Source organism: Staurois parvus, unplaced genomic scaffold (genome assembly GCF_062004578.1).
Source record: "Staurois parvus isolate SC_StPar_1 unplaced genomic scaffold, SC_StPar_1.0 ptg000207l, whole genome shotgun sequence".
Taxonomy (NCBI): domain Eukaryota; kingdom Metazoa; phylum Chordata; class Amphibia; order Anura; family Ranidae; genus Staurois; species Staurois parvus.
Window position 1 is genome coordinate 1433424 of NW_028318003.1, and position 18039 is coordinate 1451462.

General features: G+C 40.4%; 1 protein-coding gene across 1 annotated transcript in view; it reads left to right on the top strand.

Moving 5' to 3' along the window:
• Positions 1–286: 286 nt before the first annotated feature.
• Positions 287–18039, top strand: part of LOC149461215 (serine/threonine-protein kinase SBK1-like) — an 86230-nt gene continuing 68477 nt past the window's right edge. The window contains exon 1 of the mRNA XM_089678541.1: positions 287–675. The gene's annotated coding sequence lies outside the window, so the exon portion shown is untranslated. The remainder of the gene's footprint in view (positions 676–18039) is intronic.

Below are 18039 nucleotides of genomic sequence, written 5' to 3' on the forward strand. Positions count from 1 at the left end.
GTGCAAAGAGCACTCTGGCACTCTGGCACACACATTCCTTTGCAATAAATGAAGCAGATCCTTTGTACGGCCATAAATAGACTCCATGCTTATTACACATTTTTTTTTCTTTGTTGTTAGCTGATACTGCACAACAGAGTCCAAATACTGTTGTCTAATTTTAGAAATCAAGAAGAATTGATTTGTGAATGACACGCCCGAAGGAAAAGATAGTGTGACCGAAGCAGAAGAGGACAAACTGTCTAAATGGCTTACGTATACACTCACACATCATAAATAGACAAAAAAGATGAGGCACACAACACTATTTCATTTGGCACAAAGGAATAGAGGAAGCAACATAGAAAAAAAAAAAGCTGGTAAAAACCATACAGCTGTAAAGGACAGTGTTGGGAAGATTTACAATGCTTGAACTAGCTTCTGCTCCACTGTGTAGGGAAGTCAATTAGTGTACAGCATATAGCAAGAAGGTCTCACTTTCGAGCGATAGATTTAGCTGCCTGGGAGAAGCACTTTTCCATACAATAGCCAAGTCAGCACCACTCATGATAATGCTTAAATCAGCAAGCCTTACATACAGGGCACTGCAATCCTTCAGCTAACTTCCGTAACTCTCCTCACTTTCAGACGCAAGACTTTAAGTAGCAAAGCATCTGAAGAAAACCCTTGTAAAAGGTAAGTCCCTTTCAAATTATTTTATGCTTAGTTGTTGTGCAACACAGGTTGGGTAACTGCCTAGTTGTTTGCTGAGTCTATGTTGCATCTGTTTATGTGAAAGGTAAGAAAAAGGTCAGTACATTTTTAAATAGATTTTTTTAAATCTGCAAAATGTGAAATATTTTTTGCTTATAAACCAACATAAATCAATGTCAAGCAGATCTCCTTACCGTCCAATCACAAATGAACTGTCATTGCACAAAGTGAACTTAAGTGGTGGAGGCTTATTCCAATTCTGTGTGATTGGTTGGCATGGATTACAAGCACATCACAATATACTGTACGTATCCTACACGATTTACATATTTGCTCGTACACCTAGAGTTAAAATTAATTTATTGTTCAGAAAAAGAAAATGTGGTCCATGCATGTGAACAATGCAGATCAATAAATACATTACTAACAGGTTGCACATACCCCAGCATGTGTTTTATTTTTCTATGGTGGGATTGCAAGCAAAGAAGCAGGCTCAGCCCGGCTGTAGGCAGATGCAAAACCGATGCTAGCCCTGTCAACATAACATTAATAACTGACATATGTTAGCTGTTCAAGACCACCCAGCTGTATTGTTCCTTTTATACTGTAAGACCTTGGAGGAATGTTGCCATTAAAGGGTCACTAAATCAAAAATACAAGTTATACAACCTTATAATCATTCATTATTATTACTGAAATGTGTACATGTATACGTGCATGAAATATGAAAAATATGCTACTGTGTGCATACCATGACAATATTGGACATTATTTATGTTTTTCCCATTGCTGTGCTGCTTTTTAAAGAGTATTGCATTACTCATGACTGTCAATAACAGATGATCGTTCTGATTTTCAAAATGGCTACTATACAGGAACTCCGCTGTATACAGTGCAGGACTCAACAAAGTTTGGAGCTTATGGTGGATATCAAACACAGGGCCTGAAGTAGGCAAACTATATTGTGGGTGTAGTAAAATGTGGTTCTGCTTTTTGGTGGAGATATTACAAATTTATAGACTTTTTGTATATATTTTATGTGGCCAACCATTTTATATTTTATATGGCCTACCTCCACAAAAAGTTTAGGAAAAAAAGTATAGCTAAACAATCACCAACAATCAGCTCTATAACCACCTCTGCAATCAGTAATGTATCATCTCTCTCATCCATTAATGTGGTTTTGATAAAAGTAAACCAGCTGCAGGAACCAGGGCTGGAGCATGAGATACAGCATCTGGATAAGGTGCTAGTTCAGTTCTTGCACGGCATGCTTGACTTGGCTAGGCAACTATTAAAAAGTTGCTACAGCCAAGGATTTTGTGCAGGGTGGTTACATCCATTGCTGCTCTGTATTTACCAAAGGAAGAGTTAAGAAACCTCCCTAACAAAAAGGGGGCCTTTCGGAGTTTATGACAGAGATGATCACCTCATAACCTTGGTCAGACTTGGTGTACTGCTTGGCAAAGCTGCATAAGGTGATATAACATTCTCAAATGTGAATATCTTATTCTCTAGATTGGAATGTAGCACAGTACAGTGACTGTGCTTTACAGCTGCTCTTATTTCGGTGCAAGAGTATAAATAGACTTTGTTAGTAGACTTTAATCATAGGTGTGCTATTGGGAAAATCCTTTTCAACCCTTATTCCATATACAGGACAATAATATACTCTGCAGGTGAGTTATCTTGTACTATAACTGCTTTTCTTGGGAAAATGTTCTGCAGGGTGCTGATTGTTCGGTTTTAAACAATGTTATGTTGAAATAATTTTATATTTCAGAATAATATTCAAAATTCATGAAATACATGATAGCTTTTCTTTACATCTGAGGCACTATTATAATGAAATCAGTGATCTTTCTTTAATTTTACACTGATGCTTTCTAAACTTGTCTTAATGAAGTTTATTTTACCCTGATATAAATAGATAGATAGATAGATAGATAGATAGATAGATATTCTGAAGTTGCATTGCAAGCCAAGCATGTGGAACCCCCATCCACAACCCCACTATATTGGTTCTCATCCTACAACTATCATTCAGACAATTCATTGTCGCCTACCTGGTGCCTGGTCAGTATTAAACTCTGTATTAAGTGTATTAAGTAATGACAAAAAGAGAAAGGTGCTGCAGCATATAGGAAAGGCAACTGACGGACAATGCAATGTAGCAACATGGAAGATGAAAGACACCTTTTCACTGACATCTCTTACCCTTCACCTTCTTTCAGCAGTTTGAGGCAAAGGCTTCTTGCCTAGTGGTTCTAATGTTCAAATGGACTTGACTGTCTTCCTTTCAAGTCATGAGCAGTCATACAGGTTACTTCAACCTTTATAATTATTGTGAACAATGTGAAAGTTCCTAAAAAAGCCAGTGCTTTAATGGGCTACATAGGAGATATTTACAAGCATCTTTGAAGGAATCACACAGCAAAAGAAATACAGGGTCTAAATTTTCTGACCTCCATCTAAGAATACTAGTAGTCTGGCTGTCCTTGACTTCAATACTTTGAGTCACTGACCCTAAAAATGCGTACATTAGAAGAGTGAAATCAAAATTCCTGGTCTGCTTACATATAGATCAGTGTCTCAGTATATGCTTAATTTGCTTGATTAGCATTTCTATATGCTGTCGTTACAGTTATTTTATGTATATTATATTAAAACATTGACTTTTGAAGTTTTTATAGTTGATTTACTAAAAGCAAATCAGCTGCTCACTTTGCATGGGAATTCTCACATAACTTAGTAAATGTGGTGAAAATTAATTTAGCAACGAATACCCAATCACATGCAAGGTAACTAAAAAAAGCACATTTTTTTCTTAAACAAATTAATATTAATGGTGAAGCGCTCAACTTATATAAAAGTGAAAATTATCTGCTGCCTAAATAATAATAAATTATTCCAAATATACAAACTAAATAATCGATCTAAACGAAATATCTAGTGCAACATCCCCACATATAAATTATACGCCCCCTGGTGGTATAGTGATGATCAATTAATGCCTCTTAAACTGTGCAAAGTGATACATATATCCAATTAAATAAAAACAATTAAATGAAAAATCAATTCAAAATTATTCGTGATGCCACACTGTGCAAAATAATAAAAGTGTTCAATGACTTCACTCCATGCTGCAATTGTGCTCTTCGTGATAATCTTGATGTGACTCCCCTCAATAATAGCCAAAGTGCCCCCTCACCTTCCACATTCGACCCTTGCGGGTCACAAAGCTTTATATATAATATATCTCTGCCAGGTTTTTCCTCCTCCACTGCCTCCACCGACTTAATCAAGATCCTCCTCCAGGCAATGAGTTCCACTCAAATAACTCCCCTCACAATACGGACTCAGACACAGGGCGCATATGCAAGAAAAAGCAGACCTCCATAGTGCAACACTGTTTTAATGCACTCAGAGATATGTAGCAAAAACACACTCACATATCCTCCAACAGAGAGAAGCAGTCCCCATGTGCTATGGGTATATTCAGGTGTACAAAGATGGCGTCCGAACCCGGAACCGGAAGTACGTCACCCCTATGACCGGAAATACGTTGACGCGTTGCGCCACGATCACGTGGCTTCTTCAGGATCAGGATCACGTGGCTTCTTTTCTTGCCTATGATTGGATGATGGAAGTCAATAGAGCTTTGCTTTGTTCACTAAGCTAAGGGAAAATTCAATTGCAAAGTGAAAATTCTCTAGCAAAGTGAGCAGCCTATTTAAATTTAGTAATTTGACCCCTTTGTATAATTTATTTGCAGATGTATAATTTTTAAAATTTTGTATTACTAATACAGTAGTATTACAAAAGATTGAATAATGTGTTGAAGCTCGGCAGAATATTATGTCACAGTTTTCTTTTGACGTATTTACTTAACCTCCCTGGCAGTATTCCTGAGTGTAGCTCGGGGTAAAGTTTCAGTACCAGAAGCGGTAACCCCGAGCTACATTCAGCTTACCATGCGGCTCCGCAATCCCTCGATTACTTACCTTGTCCTGCGCTCCCGCGATGTCCCTCCTGCAGTGTCCCCGGCAATGTAATCTGGCAGATGCTGGCATCTGTCATCTGGGTTCCGTCCCCTGCGAGCGTCGGGACGTACAGGGGACGGAACGGCGGGAAATTTGAAAATGACAAAAAGTGACATTCACTAAATTCACTAAAATCACATAGTAAAACATTACTGTATCAAACCATTTCACATACATTTTGTCCCGAGTGCTTTGTCCTGTGCCCTGTCAACATTTTTACTGTTCTTTCTGCCTGGAAACTGAGAAACGTCCATGGCGTCCAAAAAGCGTCCCAAAAAGCGGTTTTAGACCAGCTAGAGAACAGCGATAGTAAATCAGAACCACTTGCAGAATTGAGTGATAATGATTCGTGGGGAAATTCATCATCAGACACTGAAAACGATTTTGCGACTTTGCTCAGTGATGTGCGAACTTGGCCCTATATTTCAAATTTCAGTGTTTTTGGTTTGATTATATTATTGAATTAAATTTATTATTATATTATTATTTTTTATGAATATTTATTAAATTATAATTTATGATTTTGTGTTTAAAGTTTTATCCTACCCGGGATGTTTACTAGACTCTTGTTCGGACAGATTTCAGTGAGTTATTCCTAAAAATTACAGGCCTACAATAAAAAAAATACATATTTCCATGCAAAAAAATGTACCGCTTTGAGCACAGAAATATGGACATAATCAGACCGCTAGGGAGGTTAAAGATCTTGCCTGGAACACAAAATCCTCCTTTAATACCTAGAATCTCATGCCTTCCTTGTTCAATAAGTTCTGTAAATATAATGATTTCCATATTGCTCTCAAGTTGATTATATGACCGCATTTAAAAATCTGTAATTTAAAGTAAACGGTTTATGTTCCAGGGGGAAATGCTATTTAGTCGTTGAATTAATGAAATAACAATAATAGCTATATGCCTGCAGGTGATTGGGAAGTAAACAAATATATCGACGCACCAGAAAGTATTGGATTTCCTATGCTCAAGCAGAGCCTGTAACTGTATATATGTAAAGACACCATCTTTCTCCATTCAGCTGACCCTTAAGAGTTTCTTAAAAAAAAGCACTAAAACTATAAGCAAGCTAGCTGTACATAAACTGTGAAAAATCTACTTTTCTTCTTTGCAGACAGTATTGCTAACACTAATACTGGCACTCAAATGGTATGCGTTGATATTGTAAAACACTTTGAGGGGAGGTATTGTGATCTTTATTGCAATATGTCCTTTAAAACATTGCACAGCCTTGGCACTCCTCCCCTTATACTATTCAGCTATATTAATTTTCTTTACATGGAAGGGTCAGTCTACCCAAAATATATACTTCATTCTTAAAGCCATAGTTCCTTTCTCTGTTTTTACCCAGTCTGGGTTTGCCCAAGGAAAAGAACCCTTATGTTGGCTGCAGACCTGGAAACTCAAGCACAAACCCTGATCAATAGATCCCAAGAGATGCAAAAAATGGTTTGGTTATTTAATTCTCCTGTAGTTATCCACACACCTTTTTGACATTGCCAGTGTGAACTCTTCCAAAAAAAAAATCTTAAAATATTGTGTGGAACTCTCCTAGATTAGCCCTTTTCATATTGCCTATATAGCTTCAGGAGGCTTAGAATTCCATAATATACATGCATACATCTTGGAAACATCCCTGGCTATAGTGCTACATTAGTTGATATCTACCCTTGAAAGTTTCTGGTCCCTCTCTACACTTTCCACTTTTCCTGGCCCAAAATCTAGACATCTTTTATAGTAAAAAGACCCTAAGATGTCTTCCTGGTCATGTTATTGCTATTCTTTAATGAGCTCAAGTAAAGACCCCCACCTCTTTTTACAACTCTTAAAGTATAATTAAAGGCAAACCTTTTATTAGTTTTGGATACAGCACAGGAGGATTAGAAAGCTTGTCAGTTTTTATTGTTGTCTGTGCACCCATTAAGAGGATTTGCCCTCTCTAGCTGTCATGTTTACCATTATCATTGACAGTGAAAGTAAAAAAAAAAAAAAAATTTGGGTTGTCCCCAGAAAAGTAATAGAGTGGAAATCTTCCACTAGGGACACTAGTTATGGTGACCTAGGAGTCCCCATGGAATTCTCTTAATTTGCAGGGATTTCTTCTCACTTCCTGTTTGGCTTTGGGACAGGAAGTTCTACCTATAGTTCTACTTTAAGTGTATGATCTTTTTCTACCTTTGTGGGCCTGTGGTGATCTTGGCATGGAAGCTGTAGATATAATTAAAATTGCATATATGGCTAAGTACAGTATGTCTTTGGTGTTAGGCAATGAAAACTGTTTATATTGGATCTAAGGGTGGTACAGACTTTAGTGAAGACACCATGCTTCCTGATTAGAGACTCAAGCTTAGCTGAGAATTTAAAATGTGCCTTCCCTGTAATAGGATGAACTGGGTTTGCCTGCTATGGTCATATCAAGCAATGAAACTTCAGGAAGAGAGGCTAACTCACTTTGGGCTGAGTCAATTCTGAAGGAAAGAAGAACTCTTTATTGAATAGACATATGTTCCTTTAACTGCAGTATTTGAGCTTCTGCACGCCCCATGGGGCCCTAGTCGGTACACTTCTGCAGTGTGTGAGTGTACAGCAGTTTGTCAGACTGGAACTGCTGCTCCAGCCTCTCCAGTGTCCCTGATCAGTTTCCATGTGTCCCTGATCATTACATCAGTATATACTGTACATAATAAAACATGCAGCCAATCCCTGTCACCTGTCCCAATGTGTACAAAAACACCCCCATACACCATATCAATGTCCGGATCACCACCATACCAGTGTCCTGATCACAACCATACCCCAAACCAAAACCCTGATCACTGTCATATGCCATACGAACACCCTGATCACCTCCATATGCCATATCAGTACCCTGATCACCTCCATACACCATAGCAGCGACCTAATCATTGCCATACCAGCATCCTGATCACCGCCATACCAACATCCTGATTACTCCATATGCCATACCAGCATCCTGATCACCGTCATACCCCATACCAACATCCTGACCACCACCACACTCCATACCAGCTTTCTGATCACTGCCATATCCCATACCAGTATTCTGATCACTGCCATACCCTATACCAGCATCCTGATCACTGCCATACCCCATCATACCCATACCAGCATCCTAATCATCCCATACCCCATACCAGTGGCCTAGCTGCTGCCATACCAGCGTCCTGATCACCGTCATACCCCATACCAACATCCTGACCACCACCACACCCCATACCAGCCTTCTGATCACTGCCATATCCCATACCAGCATTCTGATCACTGCCATACCCTATACCAGCATCCTGATCACTGCCATACCCCATCATACCCCATACCAGCATCCTAATCATCCCATACCCCATACCAGTGGCCTAGCTGCTGCCATACCAGCGTCCTGATCCATACCTCATGCTAACATCCTGATCACCTCCATACCGTATAGCAGCATCCTGATCACTTTTTTTTTTATTTTAGGGTCTCAACTGATCAATTTTCAAATATATATCCCATAGCTTGCAGACGCTATAGCTTTCACACAGATTAAATAATATACACTGTTGTGGGTTATTGTTACCCCTGAAATGTAGCAGAATACATGTTGGCCTAAATTTATGAAGAAAAACTATTAATTTGCTAAATTTTAATGATTTTTTTCAAAATTTTCATTTTTTTTCTTTTATATAGCAAAAAAAAAAAAAAAAAAACAGTGGTGATCAAACAGCACCAAAAGAAAGCTGTATTTGTCTCAAAAAAGGATAAACATTTCATATAGGTACAGTGTTGCATGACTGAGTAATTGTAATTTAAAATGTGCAGAAAGCTGATAATTGGCCTGGACTGGAAGGGGGAGAAGGTGTCTGGACTTGAAGTGATTAATAGGGTGTAAACACAAAGGTAAGAAGCTGGCCCTTAGGTGATGTTGCATTCAAAAAGTATCCATTTAGCACAAACAGGATGAGGTGTAAAATTTGGCAATAAGTAGGACTGGGAAAAACACACTTCTGTGCAGTTGAGTTCTTCCCCAGACCACAGTGGCAAACTGCAGCAATGCAGGAGCTCCTTGGCAAATGGGCAGACTGTAATGGGAACCATAATACAGCTGGGCCTGTAGATGGCATATAGTGCAGTAGGCCTCTGTAATTGGATATGCTGGAAATGTAATACCTAGTAGGCTGCACAATGTAGGCCTTAACACATGTAACTGGAACAACAATAATAGTCAAGCTGAGTAGAGAATAACTGAACTGGATAATGCCATGTGCAACTTGGATGGCTTGAATATGGAATTCTCTCACCCGGTCTTTGTCAGATGGCAGACAGTCTCTCTGTAGACGGGATACCCTATTTCCCCATGGTTCCTCCTTCAGAGATCACTCAGCACTCCAGCTCAAAGAACTGTCCACCAGACTTGTCAGCGGTGTCAGCGATCACTGACATTATCCTATTGGATGAAATGCATCGGGGAGGAGTGTTTAGTGCTGACGTCACTCTGTTGAGCAAATCCGGGTTGGCAGTGGCTTTTTATGTAAGAGAGTTGAATGTCTTGTTTTTTATTTGTTTTTATGCTATTTTTATACTATACTATAGGAGATTCGTGTTGCTCTGGTGGAGCTTTATTTATCACAGCTTGATTCCTGCTGAGAGGCGCCTATTGGTGCAGTTTTTGGGAGATACCTGACACACATTGATGGCTGTGGAGATACTATATGAGCGCATATGCTGTTGTAATGGCAGCCATTGGTTCCGGTGAGTTTGCAATTCACAGGGAGGCCGTGGCGGACCTCTGATTACACTATAAGAAGAGTGATCACAACTGTTAAGGTGGCGGATAGAAGGTTTTAAGGATTTCAGTGGAACTTTGATTTTTTTTTACTTGGACTTTATTATATTATTATTTTACCTCACTTATTTGATCGTATGTTTGTTATCACATAATTATTTTTGATGACACATTGCACACTTTGATGATTTATATGTATGTAGGTTTGTTGTACTACCTACTGGTGAGAGCAGCCACATAAAACACAGCCGCCATGGAAATTACATGAGATATTTCACTTTACAAGACCCATTAAAAAAAGATAAAGACGGCTGAGAAAAAGTAAGATAGCGTTAACAAAACCATTTCAATACTGGAATCCAGTCTAAAAATATTTTCCTTTACTGGCTTGAGTAAGCACCTACACTAGGTAAGGAAAATGCAGACTAATGTCTATAGAGGCTCTGAGGGCTGCACAATAAGTCCCAAAGGCATGCAGGTTGGGCACCAGAGCAGGGGCGGACTGACAACTCATGGGGCCCCCGGGCAATAGGGGATCATGGGGCCCCTGTGTCCTTGCCCAAACTCAGAAAAAGCCTATGAAAAAGTTATCAGGGGCATCTCATGGGGCCCCATACTGACCCCGGGCCCTCGGGCACTGCCCAAGTTTCCAAATGGTCAGTCCGCCCCTGCACCAGAGTATTATATTGTAACCCTTAATGGTATCTATTCTCAGCCACATTTGTGTTCCTGCAAGTATTTATGTCAACAGAAAAATATATAGGGACCATATTGGGCCTCATCTGTAAGTGCAAGAACTGCAATATCCCATTTTCCGTGTAGCCTTGTGGGCCCAGGAGTGGTTACAGCCCCTACTCATGCCATAGCTACTCTGAAGCTTACCATTTTACACAAACAGTTAAAACCTTATTGAAATCAAAGCCTTATTGAAATCAAATAGTCTTGGTTAGATTATAAAACATTCTGGCAAAGTGCTGGCAGGTTTTCATTTCTGTTTGTATCATTATTGGGGAAATTTCTCCTCAATTCCTCAAAGGAAGCAAAAGGATCCTCACCAACAATGTAAACCAGATAAAAGCCTGAAAAGGTTAAAATCTTCCCCATCTCTATCCAAAAGTAAAAAACTGATTTTGGATTGAGGAGCTGTAGCTTGTAATCTAATTTTTAATGATGCATGTGCAGTGGGTAGAATAAAGAAACTGAACATATAAACCATTGAAGTTGCAAATCAATATTTTACAGTCAACAATAAAGAGACATTATACAGTTGATACAGGAAAGAATTTATTAATTTATACTGTTTGATATGGAGACATTAAGCAAGCTAATACAATATACTATAAATCAAAAGCTCTGGGTATTGTAATTGTCCCACGATGCATCATGTTAGCTAAGTAGTGTTGATAAACTTGATATCACAAACGCTTTTTGCGGAAATACTGTGCTATTGTCGGGAATGTTGCCAGCTGGAATATGCTTTGTGTAGCTGCAGCTGCTACTGCCAAACAGGCATCGGCAGTGAGATTGTGAGGGATTGTCTCATTCCCAAGCCCATCAACTTAGTAAGGACCTATGATTAAGTCAGAGGTGAGAAGGTAAGTATGAGCAACTGTTTATAGGGCACTGTAGTCATAGCAAATTACTGTTACCATTTTCTGTGATGAGAGATCATAACTTCTTTTTTATTTAGCACTACTTTTAAAGCTACAACTTACATTTGGTGTGCTTTCACAACACTGAACTTTGTATATTGTGTACTTTTAAAGACTTTATGGACACAAAATTAGCATGTGTAGATGGGAAAATGAAGCAAGCTTTCCTTCAGGTATTTTAAACTTAATTTTGAGAATAGATTGAAATGGTTCTGAGAACTTTCTGAGTTTGTTAACAGATGTTTCTGACTGTCATTTGATCTGGGTCTGAACGTATCTTACCTTCTTCTAGGCTGGGTCAAGCTGATACTAACAGTTGTCTGTATACCCACGCCCTTAAATCTAAAGCGAATTCTTCTGACTAAATGATTTTTTGTCTCGTTCATTAAGACTTCAGAGACAGTTGGGTTATACTGCCGCCTACATGAGGACTTGGACACTGGCAACAAAAAAACAGTGACCAGCCTAACATAATGCCTCCCACTCCCAGCATGCCCCTGTTTTTTGCTAGTGTCCTAAAATGATGGATATCTTTCTCAATGGATTGGCATAAACTCAACAATAGCTTTGGAGGACATATTTGTACCCTGTTAAAACTGATGACAGCAGGACCTGCCAGGAATGTGCAGGACCTGCCTGGAATGTGACCTCCCATCACTGGTCTGTGTGTGTGGTACTTTGTATTGTGTTAGTTAGCCACAAAGCACTTTCCAGGTCAAGAGCCATGGCACAGCCTCCACTGTGACCCAGTTTCTGAAGACTCATTTATCAGTAGGATGTGCAGGCTTAGCATCAGGAGCTAGTAAATTTATATAGTAGCTTTCAATGCAGGGACTGCACCTTACTCTAAGACAGGGGTGTCAAACTCAATTTTATTGCAAGCAAGATCAGAATTATGCTTGCCTACAAAGGTTGTATCTGTAAGACTATATAAATATATCTACTCTTATCATATTAAATAATTGATTTGATTATTACTGGTTTTAGTAATAAGACTTAAGAAATGAAGGGCAGGTGCAGACCTGCATGGTTCCCACTCACACCCCTGTAGCATATGATGCAAGTCTGAAAAGGAGTGTCACACACCGCTGGTATCATCCACAAGAAACTTTACTGGAGACTGCTAAGACAGAGCAAGGTCCTGTCATGGTGGATGATACCTGTGGTGTGCGACTCTCCTATTCAACTGGCACAGAAATGTATTATTCTCAAATAATTATAAGCAGATATTCAGAGCATCCCACCCCCTTACATCAGATGTCAAGAGCTCCCCCCCCCCCCCCCCACCATCAGAAGTGAAGATTTCCCCACCCTTCCTTGCATCACAGTGCACCCCAGTCCTTACCTTGTGCTGCTGATGGGACGATGCTGGGGTTGGAGCTGGGAAGCAGAAAGTACAGGGTCTGGACTTGAGGAGAGCTGGAGTCTGGGGAGGCAGGGAGATGAAGGGGTGCTTCAGCTTGACAGAGAGGCACAGGATCTGTAGGAGGAATTCTCTCCTCTTCTCTTCAGGAGACTGCTGAGTCAGGGGGAGGCAGAGACAAGAACAGCCTCTCCATAGCTGAACTGAGAAGTGCAGGATATGGTGGAGTTCTGTCCTGTTCTCTGCTGCTGACTGCTGAGACAAGGTAAGGATGGAATTAAGGGGGTGCCACAGCTGCAGGAGAGGTGTGAGGGCCACACGAAATGGCCTGATGGGCCAGATTCGGCTCATAGGCATTGCGTTTGACACATACTCTAAGGCATTCTATAAAGAGACTGCTCAACTCCTAATAAACAAATCACACCTCCAAAACATTTTACAGATCTATATCCATTTGAGGAGTCCTTTAACCACTTGCCCTCCTGAGGATTTACCCCCCCATCCTTAATGACCAGGCCTTTTTTTGCTATTCGGCGCTGCACTATTTCAACTGGTAATTGTGAGGTCATGCAATGCTGTACCCAAACTAAATTTATGTTCTTCTTTCAGACAAATAGAGCTTTCTTTCAGTGGTATTTTATCACCTGTGAGCTTTTTAGTTTCCACACTATAAACAAAAAAATACTTTTTTTGAAGAGAGGATATTTTTTACTTTTGGCTATAATAAATATATAGTAAATTCACATTTTGTTATAAATTTAGGCCAACATGCATTCTGCTACATGTCTTCAGTAAAAAAAAATCCCAATAAGTGTATATTGATTGCTTTGTGTGAAAGTTATAGCGTCTACAAACTATGGTATAGATACTGCAATTTACACCATTTTTTGCTATACAGCACTGCACAAGTTTAACTGACAACTGCATGCAATACTGTACATAAATGAAATTTACATCCTTTTTTTCACACAAATAGAGCTTTCTTTCCGTGATATTTCATCACATGTGCGCTTTTTATTTTTCGTGCTATAAACAAAAAAAGACCAAAATGTTAAAAAAAACAATATTTTCTCATTTCTGTCATAAAAAATATCCAAAAAAACTCAAATTTCCTAATAAATTTAGGCCAAAATATATTCTGCTACATGTTTTTGGTAAAAAAAATCCCAATAAGTGTTTATTGATTGCTTTGTGTGAAAGTTATAGCATCTACAAACTGTGGTATAGATCAGTGGTCTCCAAACTGCTGCCTTTTGCTTGCCTTTATCTGGCCCTTAAGGCACTTTTCCTCCCACTGATACAAGACTGATCCAAGACACTATTCCTCCCACGGACATTGGCAATGGGGCCCACTGACACCAACAATGGGGCCATATTTATCCCACTGACACCAACTATAGGGCACTATAGTTCCCACTGACACCAATGATGAGGCACGCAAACTGACACTAATGATAGGCACTATACCTCCATCTGACACCCATGATGAGGCACTCAAACTGACACCAACGATAGGGCACTATTCCTTCCCCTAATACTAAAGATGCATTGTTTACTTTCACTGACACCAGGACAATTTCAACTCCCAATGGCCACAGACCAGCCCCCCTAATGTCTGCAGGACAGTAAACTGTCCATTTGTTTAGAACGTTTGGAGACCCCTGGTATAGATAATGGAATTTCCACAGCTTTTACTTTCTGACTGCCTATTATTTCTTTAGGTGCTAAAATACCAAGACAGTACAAACACCCCCAAATGACCCCTTTTCTGAAAGTACACACCCTAAGCTATCTGCTGAGAGGCATATTGAGTTCATGGAAGATTTATTTTTTTCCACATGTTTTTGGAAAATGACAAAAACATTTTTTTCCCCAAAAACTTGTACCAAACGAGATCTGCAAAATACTCACCATGCTTCTTAGCAAATTCCTTGGGGTGTCTGCTTTCCAAAAAGGGGTCATTTGGGGAGGATTGGTGTTATCCTGGTATTTCAGGGCCTCCAAAACTGTGATAGGTAGTCAGGAAGTGTAATGAGGAAATAGAGCCCTTTAAAAGCTTGAAGGTGCTTATTAGATTTTGGGGTCCTCTACTTGGCTAGACTGCCAAAACGTCTCTCACATGTGGTATCCCCATACTCGGGAGAAGTAGCAGATTGTATTTTGGGGAGTAATTCCACATATACCTATGGCATGTGTGAGCAATAAATCATTTAAGTGACAATTTTGTTTAAAAAAAAAAATATTTTTTTTTGTCATTTTCCAAAAACTTGTGGTGAAAAATAAATTCTTCTATTGACCAAACATGCCTCTTAGCAAATAGTTTGGGGTGTCTACTTTCCAAAAAGGGGTCGTTTTGCGGGGTGGGGGAATTTTATGCCCAGCATTAGAAGTTTATGCCACACATCACTCCCAAGCCTTTTCTGTCACATTTTGTTCACATGAAAAAAATCTGTATTTTTTGCTAGGAAATTAATTTGAACGGTGGGTGCTGCAATTTTTTATGTCACATAGTACTCACGCAGAGATTTTTCAAACGTAAAAAAAAATACACTTTTTTTACTTTTAATGCACAAAAGCACAATATATTGGCCAATTATTTGGCAAAATATAAAAGATGATGGTATGCCGAGTAAACAGATACCAAACATGACATGATTTAAAACTGCGCATACCCCGTGCAATGGTGACAACTGCATACATTTTTAATATCCATAGGCAACAGCCTTTACAATCTACCATTTTAGATTTACAGAGGAGGTCTAGTGCTAGAATTACTGCCCTTGATCTAACATTAAAAGCGATACCTCACACGCATGGTGCAACCGCTATTTACATACTGCCACAGGGTCAAAGCTTGCACACAGGTGCGTACGTGCGGGGGGGCATGGGTACTTTTTTTTTTCTTTAGGTTATTTTGATTTTTTAAATTATTTTTACACTGTCCCTTTCATTTTTTTTATCACTTTTAATGCTACCACAGGGAATGCCTAAAATAAAATATTGTGCTATGTGAAACAATAAACTTCATACAACATGCACGTGCACTATGAAGACCCTCATGCCTATGAAAAGTGATCAAAAACAATAAAAACAAATAAATAGAATACATATGAAGACACTCAGATCTGTGAAATGTGATCACATAAAAAAAAAGTGACATATAAACATATAGTAACTCCACAATCAGTGATAACGCTGTATATCAATACTGTAGGTGCAATATGGCTAGTCTTCCTTCAGGTATTCACCAACGTGTACACCACCACCAATTGATTAAATGGAGGCTTACCAAAAATAGAGACCCCTTAATTATAGGGATCTCAACCATCATTGCAATGTAAGAAATTAGCAGATTTTCCTTGCCATGCCAAGAACAGGGATCTTCCAAACCTCCAAACCCAACTGTGAACTCCAAAACGGTGCCAAATAATATCATGAAAGAAAAAATATGTCTGTCATACTGTAATATGTATCAAAATTCTTTATTTGCGCAAGTGAAATCCTACTTACAGGCTGTAGAACAATAAAAAGCATTCAAAAAGTCTGCTTCCAAGATGGCTGACAGTGCGATGTCAGAGGGAGGCTCTGTCCGGCCTATCACAGGGAATGCAAATGTGAGGGACCGCCGAGCGGCACCACTAGCACTCCACTGGTCAGGCGTGCCCAGAGCGCGGAGTCTAAGCCCCAGGGTGCTTGTTCACCAGGGCCCCTGATGGTGGGGATGGACTTGTAGTACCCCGAGACCAGGTCGCCACTACTGAGCACACCTGTCAGTGGTAGGGGTGTTCGCCAGGGGCTCCAACCAGGGAGAGCCAGATGTGAGGAGGTCGGGTGACCCCAATGGGATGGATGGATGGCTGAGCAAGTGCGAAGTCAGACAGGCCGAGTTGGTAACGTAGAGGACAGTAAGGTACAAGGGAGCAGGCAGAGAATCGTCGGGTCACACGCCAGGTCAGCAACAGTAGGTCAGATCTAATGAGGGGCATCCAGGGAGAGAGGTCAGGCAAAGCAAGGGTCTGGGCAGGAGAAATCAGCAGGTCAAGAACAATCCGGGTCAATAAACTTACAAGGCACAGGTTCAGAATCACAGGAAGCAGGTAAGACCAGAAGGCAACGAAATGACAGCTCAGGGACATTTAAATATCCCGCCCTGCGCTGCCATTGGTGCCCAGCGGGCGGCCGCGGCTTCTACTGCGCATGCGCGAACTCGAACGCCGCGGCCGGCCCGGACCTAGTGCCCGTGTACAGGGCGGAGCAGTGCGCCTGCGCCGGGACCATCGCGGCAGGGATCGAGGGGATCCCTGACAGCAAATATCCCCTATAACTTCAATGGGCATTGTCATATATTATTTTTTTAGAAATCTGGGGTTTAATAGACTCTAGATATCTCCTCTGCCCTTACATTATCTAATCTCACCAAGAACAGTGTGATCAGATGCTTTCCCAATTTAAAAATGGCGCTGTTTATATCCTGCAAAACTGAAGTGATGAAATGCTCGTAGCTTCTTTTTTCTTAAACTATAGAGATGACTGGCACCATTCCGGTCTCCAATCAGCTCTATGGTCAGCTGTGCAGTGACACCGGCTGCATTCTCAGGTTCCCTCCATGGCATGGGACTGCCTGGGAAGGCAGCAGGGGAGGGGGCTCATCTTCTCCCGCTGCTTGTAAAAGCAATCCTGCAGCTAATTAGCCACTAGGATTGCTTTTACGTGAAAGCCGATCTCCAGCTGAAAAAAAACGATATAACCACTCAAAGTCCAGTGATGTACCAGTACGTCGCTGGTCCTTGTTGGGAGTATATGCTATGTTCTTTTTTTTTATGCAGCCTGTGGGCTGAATAAAAAAAAGAGTAGAAATCTCTGCCAGAAAAAGTGTGTGGTATGCCCACCATTAGAATATACAGCCCTGCATCTACCCACTTCTAATGGTTGGCACACATGAAATGTTCCAACCGATATTAAAAAATATATATGCCGAAGCATAGGGGCCATCCACCCACTGGCCACCCCAGGTCCACATGCTTTGACATATATGCTCTTTTTTTAACTGCAGATGAATAATCTCATCAAACAGCGCTGCACACAGCTGCTTGATAAAGGAGCGCACTTCTGCCTCTCCAGGCCATCGCATGCTCCGAAACATGTCACAGTGCAGCTTGGGTAACTGTCATCATCAACGCCATCACGTTCCAGCGTGCGTTCACCCGGATTTGAGTGAGGATGTGCACGCCGGCCGGCTCCACAGCTGTCTCCCTCCAGCCACCACGCTGCTCCAGCGGAACACTGACACATTGTTACCGATGACAGCTCAGTTATACCGACTGATAACCCACTCCTATCCGATGTTACACCAAACCACTTTATTTCATGCATTACTTTTACCTCATAAATGTGAGTGTTCCTACGTTTGATCTTCATTAAAGTGTTATGCTGCATTTAGAGGCGCTTCTTTTCCTTCTCTCATCCTAACAGCGCTGCACACACCTGCTTACA